This window comes from Vicugna pacos, chromosome 19, assembly GCF_048564905.1.
Source record: "Vicugna pacos chromosome 19, VicPac4, whole genome shotgun sequence".
Lineage (NCBI taxonomy): Eukaryota > Metazoa > Chordata > Mammalia > Artiodactyla > Camelidae > Vicugna > Vicugna pacos.
The window spans coordinates 18,277,357-18,283,356 of record NC_133005.1 but is presented as its reverse complement, the minus strand read 5'-3'; positions in this window follow the sequence as shown (position 1 = coordinate 18,283,356).

Here is a 6,000-nt window from a genome sequence, read left to right as displayed (position 1 = left end):
CCTAGACACCCGAAAGGAGGGCTATAAAAAGAAATGGAGGCGCAGCTTGGAAAAAATGGAGAGCTGCTTCAGTTTGCCCTTTCACTGGGGAAGGCACAACTCTGGTCTCTGATGTCATCTAAGCAAGAATCGGGAACCTGCCAACTGCCTTGAACTCGAGGCCACGTTGTACTCCCTCCCCATCCACAGCATCCTTGACCTTCACCTGCCTTGTCACCCCCTCTTCACCAGGAGGCATTTCCTCTGGTCATTCTTCCCTGGCCTTCTTTTCTGCAGCCCTTGTGATTAATAGATACCTCAGGAAAGCATTAATTATACTACAAGTATCATTTTACAACTCTGTCTGCTTTCTCAGGCGTCAGGCTGGGGCCACTCCCTGGCATAATTTCTGGAATATAGAAGATGCTGAACAAATGTCTGTTGAATTAATGGGAAATGGTTCTCTAGGACAGCAGCTTTCCAAATCTGTTTAAGAATTAAAATCACTTGGGGAACACATGAAAATAGGGATTCACAGACCTATTGAATCAGAGCATCCAGGAGCAAGACCGTGAAACTTGATTTTTCACAAGGTGATTGTGGGGCACTGATTTTCACACTCCGGTCCTTCTAACCAGGAAACCTCCCAAACCTAGGAATCGAGCCGAGCTGTCGTATTTTTCTTTGGTGGTTCTGCCAGGGCCCTCACACCACGGAAGTGAGTTGGGGAGTGTCATTCATGCATTCCTTCAGTCAGTCCCAGCTACTGAGCACATCCTGTGTGTCGAGCACTAGTCTGAGCTGAGGGGGTACCGTAGGGAAGAGGGAGGTCAAGAATTCCCCCCTTCATGGAGTTTATACGAAGCAAGATAAATAAGCACAGATTATAATTGGTTTATAATAAGTGCTGAAAACAAAATTAAACCAGAAAGGAAATAGGAAGTGGTTAGAGGGGAGTTCAATTTTACATATTTTTTTAAATCGAAGCATAGTCAGGGACAATGTGTCAATTTCCGGTGTCCAGCACAATGTCCCAGTCATGCATATACATGCATATATTAATTTCATATTCTTTTTCATTAAAGGTTATGACAAGCTATTGAATATAAATCCCTGTGCTATACAGACGAAATTTATTTTATCTGTTTTTACATATAGTAGTTTACATGTGCAAATCTCAAGAGATGAGTTCTAATTTAAGTCGTACTACCAGGGAAGGCCTCAGTGGGAAGGTAACACTGAGTAAAGATCTGAAGGATGAGAGATCAAGAAGGGCATCTGGACAAGGCGCTTTCAAGGCCAAGAGAAAGTGAACAGATCCCAAGGCAGGAGCATCCTTGGAAAATCTGAGAAACAGGCAGGAAGCAACGAGTGAGTGAGAGGATGGGCAACGCCAAACAGGGTCCCAAAGGTTAGAAAGGGCCACATCACTTTACAGGCCATTGTAGTGTGTTTGCCCTTCATCCGTGGGTGATGGGAGCCACTGGAGGGTCTGGGCAAAGTCTGACTTGCCTTTTAAAGGCTTCACTCACTATGGTTACTGTGCTGAGATTAGATTCAAGTGGGAACAAAGGTTGAAACAGGGAATTCTGTTAGAAAAATGATGTCCTGATTCACTCAGGGGATGATGATGGGTCAGGCTAGTGTATGTACCAAGAAGCGTGGAGAGATAAAGCCAGATCCTGAACATACTTGTAGCTTAAACAGGTTTTGCTTGTAGATCAGGTGTAGAGTAAGAAAGAGAGGGTCAAAGACAATTCCAAAGTTTGAGAGCTGAGGACTGAAAGGATGACCTTGCCATTTACCAAGACTGAGAAGACAGGAAATGAAGCAGACTGGGGACAGATATCAGAAGCCCAGTTGTGGATTTGTTAAGCTGAAACAGCCACGTGAAAATCTAAATAAAGTTAGCAGTCATCTTTAACCGATGCACTTCTTCCTCACTGATCTCTCTGGCTGGGACCTCCAATGCCCTAATTCTAATCTCTATTTTCTAAGAAAAAGGATAATTACATGTGTCGGTAAAATTGCTTTGTGAAATCATAAAGTGCTGTAAAAATGTAAGTTATTACAGTTTATATGTGGAAACTCCAGGAGGATGCCATCCACCCCCAAGAATAGCCTTTTATTTGGCCTTTGGAAAAGCAGGCTTTCGGAGACATGCAAGAATCCATAGCCCCTCAGGGTTTGGGAGCCAGAGAAGTACAAGCCGGGTTATTTGCAAGCAAATATAGTGCCTTTTCTGGAAACCTGCACGGTTTGCTAAACTTTTGGAAAATCAAACACCCACCATTAAATCATAACCTAAGGGGTCATGAAGTAACAACTGACCATGCGCGCCCACCTCTTCTTGCCCAAGAAGTAAAAGCATTATGTACAGCTAGAGGAAATATGAGTCGGTGGAGAATAGCTGAAACCCAGGGATTTCCTTTCTAAAGAAACCATAGTCCATTCTTTCAGTTCATCTCCCACTTCCATCCCATCTTGCAACCACCAGCTTTGCCACCAGCTCCCACCCGTCAAATCTTGGTAGAAACAGCTGCCACCACAAAAGTCATAGCTGGGCCAAGGCAGCCAGCTGGCTCTGTGATTCACAAACAAATTAACCTTGGGATTTTATTTTGAGCAAAGGGTCTTCCTAGCGTTTGTTCTTAGTGGCCATCCATATTTTTGCTCTTGCACAAACAAACACCAACTCAGATGCCACACAAGTCTGAGCCACATTGTGGGTTTTCAGGGCCACTACCCACTACTGCTTTTTAAAATACATTCTTCTTAATCAAAAGCTTTTATCTTCTGACAGCTATTCCAGTGACCAATTTAAATGATCCGATCCACGCCTGGGGTTTCATTTCTCAAAGCGGAAGGAGTGTGAGTATCATAGTTCCATTAACGATTTAACAATCATTTCTCAAAGTGAAGGCATAGAATTAACAGATGACATAATTTGATATTCAATTTTTTTTTAAGAAACCAGCAAATATATGTGTTGCAGCACAGCACCATCTACTGATCAGACAGGAAAAGAACATGGAGAGAGAAAGAGAACACAGGAAGAGACAGGGGTAGAAAGGTGCGGAGAAAGGATGAGAAGGCAGAGAGGAAGAGAAAAAGGAAAAGAAAAAGAGAGGAAAGAGGAGAGAAAGGAAGGGAAGAGAAAGGAAAGGAGAGAAGAAAAAAGGGCTTTAGATTTCCACTAATGCAAATCCTCATTCCATACACAGAGAAACTGATCCCAGAAAGTTTTGTTGAATTTACCAAGGATGCAAAAGACTCTCATGTTGTCTATTTATAAGAAAAATCACTTTCACATTTTCAAGATTTAAAAAACAATGATCCTGGTGTGGTATTGACAAATGAATACACATATAAATGAAAGGAACACGATAAAGAATCCAGAAATAAACCCACACATTTGAGTCTACTATTTTTCTACAAATATGGAAAGACAATTCAATAGAGAAATGATTGTATTTTCAGCAAATTGTGCAAAAACATACACAGCCTCAACCCACACCTCGCACCTGATATAAAAATTAACAAAATGTGGGTTACAAATCTAAATAGAAACCACACAACTATAAAATTTCCAGAAGAACATATGGCAGAAAATCATTGTGACCTTGGATTAGACAAAGAGCTGTTAGACATGAAACCAAAAGCACAATCATTAAAGAAAAACTTGTAAAAAGAACTCTATCAAAAATTAAGAATTTTTACTCTTTGACAGATACTTTGAAGAGAATGAAAAGACAAACCATAGACAGGGGAAAATATTGCAAGCCTTGTGTCTGATAAAGAACTTGTACCCAGAATATATATTAAGTTTGACAAAATAAAGTATCAAAGTAAAAAAAATTCCAAAAATAGAAAAGCAAACAACTGAATTTAAAAATAGTCAAACAATTGCATTGGACAAAATTCTCAACATCAGTAGTCAGAAAGGAAATTAAAACCACAATGAGATACCACTACACACCAATTAGAATGTCTAGAATTTTTAAATAACTGAAAAGAAGAATGAAAAGCAGTAGGAAATATTTAATATTTCTAGTGGGAATGAAAAATGGTACAGCCATTTTGGAAGATCATTTGACAATTTCTTTTATAGCTAAATACACACTCCCCATAGGACCCAGCAATCCTACACCTAGGTATTCATCCCAGTGCAATACAAATTTATGTTTAAAGTAAAAGCTGTGTGAGAATGTTCCTAGTGCCTTTATCTGTAATCACCAAATCTTAGAACAAATACACAAATGATACTCAATAGGTAAATGGATAAACAAACCGTTACACTATAATAACAGAATCCTACTCAGCAATAAAATAAAGGAGCTCAGAAATGAAACAGAGGACATCCATATAGATCCTATGAATATTAAAAGGAAAATAAAGGAACATTATGACAAAGTCTATGTCCACGAATTTCATAACCTAGATGAAATGGAGTAAATTCTTTGAAGACACAATTTACCAAAACTCACACAAGAAGAAACAGAGAATCTCAATAGGCTCATATCTATTTAGGAAAATAAATCAATAATTAATAACTTTCCAAAGCAGAAAGCATCAGGCCTGGAAGGGTTCACTGGTGAAGTCTGCCACACAGTTAAGGAAGAAATTATAACTAATATTCTACAATCTCTTCCAGGGTATAGAAGCAGAGGGAATAATTCCTAACTCATTTTATGAGGCCAGCTTCACCTTATTACCGAAACTAGAAAAAGAGACTGTAGGAAAAGAAAACTACAGATCAATGTCTTTCATGAGCACAGAGGGAAAAAGTCTCAATGAAACATTAGCAAATCAAACCCAATAATGTACAAAAAGAATTATACACCATGACCAAGTGGAATTTATCCCAGGTATGAAAGGCCAGTTTAATATTTGAAAATCAACTAATGTAATACACCGCATCAACAGACTGAAAAAGAAAACCACACCAACAAATGCAGAAAAAGCATCTGACAAAAGCCAACGCTCTTTTATGAAAATATACAAAAGTCAATAGCTTTTCTACATACCGTCAATGAAGAAGTGAAATTTGAAATTAAAAACATACCATTTACATTAGCACCTCAAAAATGAAATGCTTAAGTATAAATCTAACAAAATGTGTACAAGTCTACATGAGGAAAATTATAAAACTCTGATGAACAAAGGAGAACTGAATAAATGGGGAGACACTCCATGTTTATGGACAGGAAGACTCAATATTGTCAAGGTCCTGGTTCTTCCAAACTTGACCTACAGATTTAATTCAATTCCAATCAGAATCCTAGCAAGTTAACTTCACAGATATTGACAGAATGACTCTAAAGTTTACATGGAGAGGCAAAGACCCAGAATAGCCAATAGTATATTGAAGGAGAACAAAGTTGGAAGACGGGCATTACCAGACTTCAAAATTTACCATAAAGCAGGAATAATCAAGATTGTGTGGTGTCGGTGGAAAAAAAATAGAGAAATAAATCAATAGAACAAAATAGAGAACCCAGAAATACACTCACACAAATTTAATCAACTGATCTTTGACAAAAGAGCAAAGGCAATACAATGGAGCAAATATCATCTCTTCAACAAATGGTGCAACTAAACATCTGAACATCTATATTAAAATTTAAATTAAAAAAGAACCTAGACAGAAATATTGCACCTTCACAAAAATTAGCTCATAATGAATCACAGACTTAAATATAAAAACAAAACTATGAAACTCCTAAAAGATAACATAGGAGAAAATCTTGATGGCTTTGGGAAAGGCAACAACTTTTCAGATAAAATATCAACGACTCGATGCATGAAAGAAGTAATTACTCAGTTAGGCTTCATTAAAATTAAAAACTGCTTTCCGAAAGACAATGTTCAGAAAATGAGAAGACAAGATGGGGATGGGGAAAACGTATTTGCAAAAGGCGCGTCTGATAATGGACTCTTATCCAAAATATACAAGAAGTCTTAGAATTCAACAGTGAGAAAATGAACAGCCAAACAAGTGAATAAATAATGAAGAAGAAA